Source organism: Gymnoscopelus braueri (assembly GCF_963280865.1).
Source record: "Gymnoscopelus braueri genome assembly, chromosome: 8".
Classification (NCBI taxonomy): domain Eukaryota; kingdom Metazoa; phylum Chordata; class Actinopteri; order Myctophiformes; family Myctophidae; genus Gymnoscopelus; species Gymnoscopelus braueri.
In genome coordinates this window covers 56,081,725-56,093,362 of record NC_137609.1, presented here as the reverse complement: position 1 = coordinate 56,093,362, position 11,638 = coordinate 56,081,725, and the positions used below count along the sequence as shown (strand labels likewise).

Below are 11,638 nucleotides of genomic sequence, written 5' to 3'. Positions count from 1 at the left end.
ATGACCTGAACGGCTTTCCCTTTTCAACTTTTTCATTCAGCCAAGCACATATCCATTTATTTTTGACTGTGCTCACTGCTCTCAATGGCAGTCACGTCCGAACCTTTCTTTTATCACTCGACTGGACCGCGACCACACGCGGGAGTAGGCAATGTAAATCATTTTCTCTCAATAAACCTCCGCCTACTGCTTTGAAAACCTGTCATGATACTGTCCCAAATGAAACACCGCAGCGGAGTATTTGCATTGGCACCTGTTAGCCTTAGATCCAGACTCTCGTAGATCGACCACCCCCCTAGTTCGCCCTGGAATGTCACCAGTAAAGGCCGTATTTCTCCAAACGTATGTACAAATGCAAAATATAAGGTCACTTGGCTCAAATGTTAACTAGGTGTCTGGAGTATTTGTGCAATGTATTAGTCCATATTTTTCAATAAAGAAGTGTTTTAATCCCGTCTGTGGCCGAACGCCATTTTCCCCCCAAGTTTAATTCCTGTTTACATTGAGTGTAATTCCGGCTTTCACCGGATGCGCCCCGTCACTACCACCCATTAGAAACTTCCGACAGAGTCGGTCACAGACGGGATTAAAACACTTCTTAATTGAAAAATATGTACTAATATATTGCACAAATACTCCGTACACTTAGTTAAAGGGATATTTCACTTTCAAAAAAACTTTTGGTCATTTTATCGTCTACTCAGGCTTTTGTGAGCCCCCCAGACAGTTTTTAAGTTGCTTGATTCAGTATTCAGATATTTGATAATCATTTTATCAGACACGCCCCCTTCCTATACAAACCCATTATAACTTCAAACTCCATTTTTAACATGTTAGATTCATCAAAAACACCCGTCCTTGGTTCTGGTGACTCACCCTGCCCTCCTAATACACGAGGGGGCCGTGTTTTTTCGAAAACTTTTTTCATTTTTTTTTTTTTTTTTTTTTTGGAAAATGAAAACAATTTAATACAATAAAAAAGATAAATTAAATAAATGAAAAAAGTTATCGAAAAAACACGGCCCCCTCACGTATTAGGAGGGCAGGGTGAGTCAGCAGAACCAAGGACGGGTGTTTTTGATGAATCTAACAGGTTAAAAATTGAGTTTGAAGTTATAATGGGTTTGTATAGGAAGGGGGCGTGTCTGATAAAATGATTATCAAATATCTAAATACTAAATCAAGCAACTTAAAAACGGTCTAGGGGCTCACAAAAGCCTGAGTAGACAATAAAATGACCCAAAGTTTTTTTGAAAGTGAAATATCCCTTTAACATTTGAGGCAAGCGGGTAAGCACCTTATATTTTGCATTTGTACATGTTTGGAGGAATACGGGCTTTACTGGTGACAATCCAGGGCGAACTGGAGGGGTGGTCGCTAAGACTCTCGTAGATAAAAGTCACAACTCGATAAAATGTACTACGACTTTTTTGACTGACAAATAATCCTCTCGAATCTCCAATTGGCAAACAGAGCAAGTGTTCCGCTGCTTATTTTAATGCAAAAGAACCTGAGCATACGTTTATTGTCAAATACCCAGCACTTGGGTGTCGGGTTACGATCTTTATATGATTTAACTGGGGATGGATGCGTTGTAGTTTGGAGATCATTTTGACTAGCAAGTATATGCTGCGTTTTGACGACTTCGGTCATGTCATTCACACCGCGGCTATCCACATACCCCCCCCCACCCCCATTATTTATTTATTTTGCATATCTGCACTGATCTCATAAATAGCCTCATAAATAATCCTCACTACGGATCCGTCGCCACTATGGAGAACTTGAATCCATGTAAGCTATATATTTCTGGGATGCATAGTAACATTGAAACTCCACAAGATATTCCTCTACAGCCGTCTGTGGCTTGACTTCTGTGCTCTGACTGCAGTCGCCAGGCTCTCTCCCCCCCGCCTCCTTGGGCAAAACTCCTGAGGAAAAGGCTGTTCGCCTCTCTGCTAGGAACATGCGACCGCCTGTCTCACTGCCTCAGGAAGAAATGGGCCTGTGACGCTGAATTGTGGGCGTTCACTCCCTTTCATATAAATAGGTGGGCGGGGCTAAGGTCCCTAGGGACAAAATCGATTCCTAGGGACAACTCTCTGTCCAAAGATCGGACAGAACCATCTTGATCACTTGACTAAAGAGATAATGGGTACCGATTTGCATGATGATTGGACAACATTTGTAGGAGTAATACAAAAAAGAAAAGTGTTGAAAAAATCGGCCTCCTAGTGGCGCTATAATAGGGCAATGTTAAAGGGTGGCATTTGTTATTCAACTTTTTTTTTTCAACAATATGTTTATTTATTTTTTCTTTCTTTACACAAAATATATCAACATTATAATACAAAGAAAACAGAAAACAAAATTAGACAATTACATTAAATCATACAAGACAATCATTGAAATGACAAAAAGCAAAAACAAAAACAAAAGAAAAACTTACATAGACATCAACACTACTCCTCTCCAGATTCTTCCATTAAATGTGGCAGATTATTGTTTTCCATATATTGTATATAGCAACCCCACACCTCCTGAAACATCTCTTGTTTGTCCTTAAGTATGTATGTGATTTTTTCTAGAGGTAGGCATAAAGACAATTCCCTGAACCACTGTGCAATGCTTGGTCTATCCGGCCTCTTCCAGGTCAATGCAATTACTCTTTTAGCTTGTAAAAGACAAATATCTATGAATATTCTATCACTGCGCTTTATTCTTTGTCCAACTGGATAGAGGCCTAGCAGAAAGAACTTAGGTTCTGGTACAATGTTAATTGAAAGTATCCTTTGTATTTCCTGCCCAATCTCCCTCCAAAAGTCCATCAATCTTGGGCATGACCATAAACAGTGGAACAATGTGCCTCTATCTTCACCGCATCTGGTGCATAGGTCCGGAATATTGTTATTAAACTTATTAAGCTTCACAGGTGTGATGTACACTCTCATGAGCCAATTATATTGAAGGAGTTTTAGGCATGTATTCCCAGTCTGGGATTGAGCCAGTTTACAAGCTGTACTCCATTGCTCCACTGTTAGGTCCTCCTGTAAGTCTGCTCTCCAGGCATTTTGTTCTTCAACTTAGTGCGAATGTGCTTGCAAAGTGTCACCTCAATCGGACGCTGCGTTCATGATTTGTGGCATTTTGTTCAAAACGGGCCACTTCTGCAAACTTTAGATGTCAATGTTATTAGGCTGATGTGAAAAATGTCAAGTGGCATTTCTTCCTCGGCCTAGTGGGAATGAGTTTGTGAAATTTCACGGAAATCACAAGCTGCGTTCATGATTTGAGGCATTTTGTTCAAAACGGACCAATCCTGCAAATTTTGGAAGGCAACCTTAGCCAATGAGGATGGAATATGGGAAATCGAACAGAACCGTGTTGATCACATGACTATAGAGATACTGTGTACCGATTTGCATGACGTTTGGATAAAACTGTAGGAGTAATAAAAAAATATGGGTTTTGCACAAATTGGCCTCCAGGTGGCGCTATAACAGGCCCATGTGAAAAATTTGAGGCAGAGGTTCTGAATTGGCATCCATGGAGTGTGTGTGCACAGTTTCGCAGCAACCGGGCCAACGGTGCCGGAGATTAGCTGGTAACACACGGCCGACACACACACACGGACCGACGGACGGACGGACGGACGGACGGACGGACGGACGGACGGACGGACGGACGGACAGGGGGTAAAACATACTCTCTCGCCATGCCTTTCGGCCTGGCGGAGACAATAATATACTGATGAAGACCACAGAGGTAAACAATCCTACCTGAACATGTGATGAAAGCAGGTTTAGAACAGTTAGCAGGCTGAGGGTCACACTGCCACAGATGATCCTCATTCCTGGTTCCTGTACAATGAATTCTCTTGCCATTGGATTTGAATCCCTCTGGTGATGTCATTTTCATGGGGTCAGGCACATCTCGTGCGGTTCCACATTTGAGATCTTTGCACACAAGGTCAGCTTGTTCCTTTGCTTTATACCAGAGGAACCAACAATACAGATATTTTATCATTTTATTTTTTTGGAATCATATGAAATTCTACTGACAACAGAGACCAGACAGAAACATCCACCAAAAAGGTGGGAGAGGGAATCATTAATGCTGTTAAAACTACAGGTAAAGACCCTTTTTTTTAATAAGAGCATCACAGGAATGTATGATGATAAATGGGATCATTTAAGTTCAAGGTATATTGTACAGTAGAAATAAATCAAAGCATACATACAGACAGTGTAACTCTTACCAAAGTTGTCAGAACAAACATAGTATTTTGAATTTCTTCCATTTGAGGTTATGTTGAACTGGACAGCTCCGGCACATTTAAAACCATCCAAACTCATTTCAATCTTATCTACAAAAAAATAATAATACAAATACAATTTTAACAGTGAAATTAAACAAAAAACTCTGTCAGTCAATCACCTCAGATACATCACATGCATACATTATACATATACAGTATGTCACAGTTCATTTGGGAAAAGTGGAACAAGGAGTACTTGTTTTTCCGGCACGGAAGACCAGGGTCCGGCCATGGCCGAGTGTCTTTGAGACCACGCCCCGCGAAAGAAATAAAACGTGTTGTTTTACTGATATTTGCCACTGATCTGCCCAGTGATTTGAGAGATAGCTCGGGATAGACACACAGACAACAGCTACCTCTTTCAGAGCTACAGTATGCCCGAATAACTTCCTCCAACGCCTGCAATACGCCTGCAATACGGCTGTGGCTCAGGGGTAGAGTGGCCTGGTAGAGTGAACTGAAAACCGCAAGGTCCTAAGTTCAATTCCGGGCTGGGGGGCTCCCCCAGAGTTAGTGTTGAAGTGTCCTTGAGCAAGACACTGAACCCCTAATTGCTCCTGATGAGCAGGTTGGTGCCTTGCATGGTTTCCTCCACCATCGGTGTGTGAATGTGTGTGTGAATGGGTGAATGTAATGCAAAATCTATGTAAAGCGCTTTGGATAAAAGCGTTATATAAATGCACCATTTACCATTTATTTATTTTACACTAATGAAATAAGGCATCATTATCTTTCTTACCGCCACAGGTGACATGAGCGTCGGAAGTGCATGGGACAGAGTCATTGTACTTGGCCATGCAGAGCCACAGTGACTCCTCAGTGCCTTTACAGTTCATGTTGTCCAGTATTCCATGTTGTTGAGTCCTTGTGGTGCTGGTGAACATCACCTAGAGAGAGAGAGAGAGAGAGAGAGAGAGAGAGAGAGAGAGAGAGAGAGAGAGAGAGAGAGAGATAGTATAACATTGGTATTTTAATAGAACCAAGGCAAACACATAATGGTGACTGGTCATGCCATTACACAATAAAATGTAATGTAAATGTGGGCTTCAAGTGTAAAGAAGGACCTGTAAGGTCTGTGTAACACAGATAAGTGATCATTCATATATTAACCATAAAGAATAAGATCTCACCTTGCCACAGCCCAACTCTCTACAAAGCACTTCTCCATCCTTTCTGTCCCAATCTGAGCCACACACAGGCTGCAGACCCATAGAACTACTGACATGAACTGTACCAGAGCAATCACTGACACTTCCATTGTCCATGAGAGTTATGTTGATCCTTTCTGTTAGAAGATAAAGGTGAGGACCAAGTTAAAAGATCATTTAAAGATATAATGAATAAAATCATGTAAACATGATCTGTTTTATCTGTTTCAAATGATCTTTGAAAACGTCTTTAATGTACACCATTTTGTATTCCAAAGAGGACTGCCATCAAATAGATCTTATGGCTTTTATATAACTAGAGGTTCAGGCCACTACACGGGCCTCACATCTATAGTTCGGGGTCGCCACGTGACCCTCACACTATGTCTCACTGCCGATCTGACCGATATGCCCATATATGGGCGTATCAGAGGCACCCAGGGGACATGCAATGACTATGTTTTTGCCCCTGTCCGTCCGTCCGTCCTTCCGTCCGTCTGTGTGTCTGTGAGGCCGATTGAGACCACCAGGAGGCCATTTTTTGCGAAAACATGTATTTATATTACTCCTACAGATTTTGTCCAAACATCACGCAAATCAGTACACATTATCTCTATAGTCATGTGATCAAGATGTATTATTATTTTTTTTTCTATTTGTTTGTTTTTATCTGTATGTAACTATGGACCCCCTGTGTGTCTGGAATAAAGTTTGAATTTAATTGAATATCTGTCCGATTTCTCATTTCATCCTGATTGGCTAAGATTGGCTTCCAAAGTTTGCAGGAGCAGTCTGTTTTGAACAAAATGCCTCCACACCAATTTATTTTTATTTTTTTATCGTCTCATCGCTACAACGGCTCACTTCACGTTATGTCCTATAACTCACTGTTAGCAGAATATGTCTTGATAGATGAGTGCTGAAACTACCAGTTCTACACATTAGTGTTAGCCTACCTGAACATATCAGTGTCGGTGGAAGTGATTGATTCCTGTCACAGTTAAAGTGGTGTGTGACACTGGTTCCACATCTCAGCTGTTTGCACATCATATCAGCACTTATTCTGGTGCTTTCATTACAGGTGATCTTCCACATGTCACCATCCTCCACCTCCATGTTTCCAGAACAGACATTATCCCCGTCTACCAGCCGGAAGATGGGATGATCTGTAACATAAATCCTTATGTTTCAACTGTGTATGTGTGTGTGTGTGTGTGTGTGTGTGTGTGTGTGTGTGTGTGTGTGTGTGTGTGTGTGTGTGTGTGTGTGTGTGTGTGTGTGTGTGTGTGTGTGTGTGTGTGTGTGTGTGTGTAAATAATATATTGATGAAGACCACAGAGGTAAACAATCCTACCTGAACATGTGATGAAAGCAGGTTTAGAACAGTTAGCAGGCTGAGGGTCACACTGCCACAGATGATCCTCATTCCTGGTTCCTGTACAATGAATTCTCTTGCCGTTGGATTTGAATCCCTCTGGTGATGTCATTTTCATGGGCTCAGGCACATCTCGTGCGGTTCCACATTTGAGATCTTTGCACACGAGGTCAGCTTGTTCCTTTGCTTTATGCCAGAGGAACCAACAATACAGATGTTTTATTATTTTATTTTATTTTATTTTATTTTATTTTATTGGAATAATATGAAGTTCTACTGACAACAGAGACCAGACAGAAATCCACCGAAAAAGTGGAAGAGGGAATCATTATATGCTGTTCAAACTACAGGCAGAGACCTTAATTTAATAAGATTATCACAGGAATATATGATGACAAATGGGAACATTTTAAATTCAAGGTATATTGTACAGTAGAAATAAATCAAAGCATACATACAGGCAGTGTAACTCTTACCAAAGTTGTCAGAACAAACATAGTATTTTGAATTGCTTTCATTTGAGGTTATGTTGAACTGGACAGCTCCGGCACATTTAAAACCATCCAAACTCATTTCAATCTTATCTACAAAAAAAATACAATTTTAACAGTGACTGGGAAATTAAACAAAAACAAGATGTCAGTCAATCACCTCAGATACATGCATTCATTATACATAAACAGTATGTTACAGTTCATGTGGGAAAGCAGAACAAGGAATGCTCCTTTTTCCAGCACAGGGGACCGGGGTGTCTTTGAGACCACGCCCCTCGAAGGAAATGAAACACTGGAGAAAACGTGGTGATTAGCCGGTTAGCACGTTGGCCGTTTGTCGTCGATATATATATTTTTCCTCGTCTCTTCATATATATATATATATATATATATATATATATATATATATATATATATACACATACACACACACAGTATATAAATAAATGTGTGTGTGGCCATGCGTGTGCGTGTGTGTGCTCACACAGCGTTATGGTCTTACCTGAACATGTAATCCATCTCACTGAGTCCTGGTTGGAGACATTGACCCCCCAACCACTGAAGTTCTGACATTTCCACAGCTGATCCTCAGACCCGTCACATCTCACCTCATTGATCCAGACCTTATCAGATATACTGGCTTTATCAGGTTTCATTGTGAAGGACTGTCCACTCACAGCCTGTCCACAGCCAATGCTCCTACACACCACATCTTCATTGTTCTGCTTCCAGTTATCGTCTCCAACGATGCCCCATTCACTGTTATAAAATATGTGAATGTAGCCTTCACATGGGTTGGAACCACCTTTAAGGATCAGCCTGTTACCTGCAGGGATACTTCATGTTAATATAGATACTTAACACAATGGTCTTCAAAGTGAGGTCTTTGAGGAGGTTTCAAGGGGAGATCTATGATCAGTGTTCATCCTACTGTTTAGTTTTTACATTCACTAATCCTAAATCCTTGCATTATAATAGTGTTGGGCAAGTTACTTTATTGTCTCCGCCAGGCCGAAAGGCATGGCGAGAGAGTATGTTTTGCCCCCTGTCCGTCCGTCCGTCCGTCCGTCCGTGTGTGTGTCCGTCATTCTGTCTGTGGACAGCTAATCTCCGGCACCGTTGGCTTGCTCGCAGTGAAAGGAAAAACCCTTGCCCTGCATTTTTCACATCTTTTAGAGCGCCACCAGGAGGCCGACTTATGTAAAACACATTTTTGTATATTACTCCTTCCGATTTGATCCAAATTTCACGCAAATCGGTACACATAATAATAATGAATAATAATGTGATCAAGACGGATGTGTTTGATTTTTCACATTCCATCCTGATTGGCTAAGATTGACATCTAAAGTTTGCAGTAGTGGCTTGTTTTGAACAAAATGCCGCAAATCATGAATGCAGCATCCGATTGCGGTAAAACTTTGCAAGCACATCACACTATGTTGAGGAGCAAATGCCGCCCTTTTAACATTGGCCTGTTATAGCGCCACCAGCAGGTCTGATTTAGCAAAACAAAATGCCTCAAATCATTAATGCAGTGTCCTATTGCAAGGCCTAAGAAGAAATGGCACCCTTTTCACATTGGCCTATTATAGCGCCAACAGTAGGCCACAATAACCTACCTGACCTGGCGGAGACCTGTGCTCCGAGGAGCACTTTTTCTAGTTTTTTATTTTATTTTTATTTATTACTTATTACCATTTTAAAATAATAAATCTTGTTACATAATACTGTCTGAAGAGTGCAATATATTACTTATCCTATATTAAAATTGTTTAGAGGGTTGGCGGGTGTAAAATAACTCCAGTCCAATTCTGGATTATGTGCGTTGTAAATATGCGTTGTAATTTTGCCAGTCATCCCCCTACAAGTGCCCGCGACACAGGAGTGCCATGCCCCTCCCTTCCCTCTCAACGTGAACGTGCAGCGCAGCGCGGAAAGGGGGCGGGTCTACAGAGGTGCTACAGCAGCCACACACACACACACACACACACACACACACACACACACACACACACACACACTCTCCTCCCCGGCCCGCGTGAACTCAAAAGAGTTGAACAGACTCATCTGTGTTTACATGAGACTGCTTCTCTGTGTAGTCCTACACCTGTATTATGGCTCAATGGGCTGACATCTGTCATCTCCATGACAACAGCTCGTTGAGGAGTCAGCAGGTTGTTGATTGGGGTCATTGAGAGTTCAGAGTGCACACTTTTACTTTAGCTTTTGACCAGTGTGCTAGTGGTTAGAACCAGTAGACTACTTTACTTTTTTTTGCAGCAGTTTTAGCAACAGTAGACGCCTGGATTCCCAACGTGAATGAAAATAACATGTTCAAAGTTTGTCAGTAAAAGAAAGATGGACGCTGAAAATGGGCAACAATATGCATTCATCCTATTATGCCAAGAGGCATGTAGCTCTGGTGGAGAGACAGTGACCACATTGAACTGAAGCCAAACAAAAAGACACATTGACTCTGATTCCAGCAGCCAGTAGAACTTAAATACTGGCTGATGATGATGATGATGATGATGATGATGATGATAACAGGTGTTGCTGTTGAGCCCTGTGGAGGTGTCGTGGGCCTATCAACAAAACACCAATGAAGGAGGGTGCCCACCTGAAGACCCCAGTGAAGCATTGACCCCTATACCCCACTCAATACCAAGTGCTGATTCATTTAAGGGATTGTACTATCTAGTCCTATGAGCTCAACATTGGGCGTAGCTGCATTGGGAACTCCTTATATGGTTATGGCTGAGTCATGGTGACATGAGCGTGATGTCAGAGGTCTGCCCCCCCGTCCTCCCTTTAGACAATTTTTATATAGGATATGATGACAACACACATACAAACATCATTATTATTTGCAATAAAATTCATATTTACCTGAACAAACAACACCAGCATCTTCACTGTGGTCACAGTCGTGGTTTCCAATCCTCCGATGTCTGCACTGTGAAAGCTGTGACTCACTGCCTGAACACCTGACATCATCCAACCAGATGTCTCCATCACCCTGTCCGAAGTGGGCTCTCCCTTTCCCCTGGTGCTGACAGAGCTGGTGGACAGTCTAACTGTCTACACACAACCTGGGCATCTCTCAGATCCCAGTCATCATCACACACCGTCCCCCAGCTGTCACCGTAGAACATCTCCACTCTGCCTGAACAGGAGTCTGAACCACCGACCAGCCTCACTGAATAATCACCTGAATGAGAAGAAAAACATTCAAACATGACAATGTTCATCCTGAAAGTAAGCTTACCTACATGCAGGAGTGTCCTCATAATAGAGATTTAACACTTAGACTGTACACCATGTATGCTGAATGATACACAGTGCATTTAGCTGTGACAGTGGATGAGTCACTGACTGACACCACTGATAGTGAATAAAGCTCAGTTCAAGGTGGTATCTGTACAGTTACATTAAGAATAGTAGTATCCTACTTATTTATGTTGTATTGAATTGTTACAGTAATTTAGCAGAAACCAACCTGTTGAATATTATTAAACATCTGCATCAGACAGCATATGGCTATTTAAATAAATACATATGCAAAAACTACGACGTACAGGATGTGCCTGTAATAAATCTCACTCTACTAGGCAGTCTGTGGTTCCACGCGCTGCACAAGGTGCCCTTTCTTTTTCACTTGAGCACCTGCCCCTCAAAATGTCTGTTTACGCCCCTAAGACACAATGTATCTGCTTTATATTCTGATGGTTTTATTTGGCATGTCTGAGACAGATATAGATTATATAAGATATATTAAGTGGTCCCTGCACCAGGTGCCGAGAGAGAGAGAGAGAGAGAGAGAGAGAGAGCGAGCGAGAGCGAGCGCGAGAGAGAGCTCCGCGGCGAGAGAAGAGAAACAGACACTAGCGATCTTTTTTTCTTTTCTTTCTACTTGTTTCCTGTGTGGTTCTGTGTAATGTAAGGTTATTTAAATACATGAGAAAACTTATTTATGTCTTCTTCACTGTGAAATAAATAGTTGTCTTTCTTGTGTTGTATATTAGCCTTTCAGGGGCTGTTGTGTTGTTAAATCAATGAATAGGAATAACAAAATGATTGCGTTGTGAGCTTGTAGATCTGCTATTTTCAAAAAATGGTTACATTTACTTTGTTACTGTAAGTATATTTTGATGCACTTTGAACACTTTTGTACTTTTACTCAAGTAACATTTTGAACACAGGCCTTTTCAATTGTAACAGAGTACTTCTGCAATGCAGTATTGATACTTTTACTTAAGTAAAGAAATGTCAGTACTTTCTCCACCACTGAGTATAAGTA

At 41.4% G+C, this 11,638-nt stretch overlaps 1 long non-coding RNA gene across 1 annotated transcript; it reads right to left on the bottom strand.

The window, feature by feature from the left end:
- Positions 1 to 6,499: 6,499 nt before the first annotated feature.
- LOC308090302 lies at positions 6,500 to 7,425 on the bottom strand. The gene is made up of 3 exons (XR_013933601.1): positions 7,318 to 7,425; positions 6,821 to 7,027; positions 6,500 to 6,632 (listed from the first exon to the last, which is right to left on the bottom strand). It is a non-coding gene; the product is annotated as an uncharacterized lncRNA (long non-coding RNA).
- Positions 7,426 to 11,638: the final 4,213 nt, after the last annotated feature.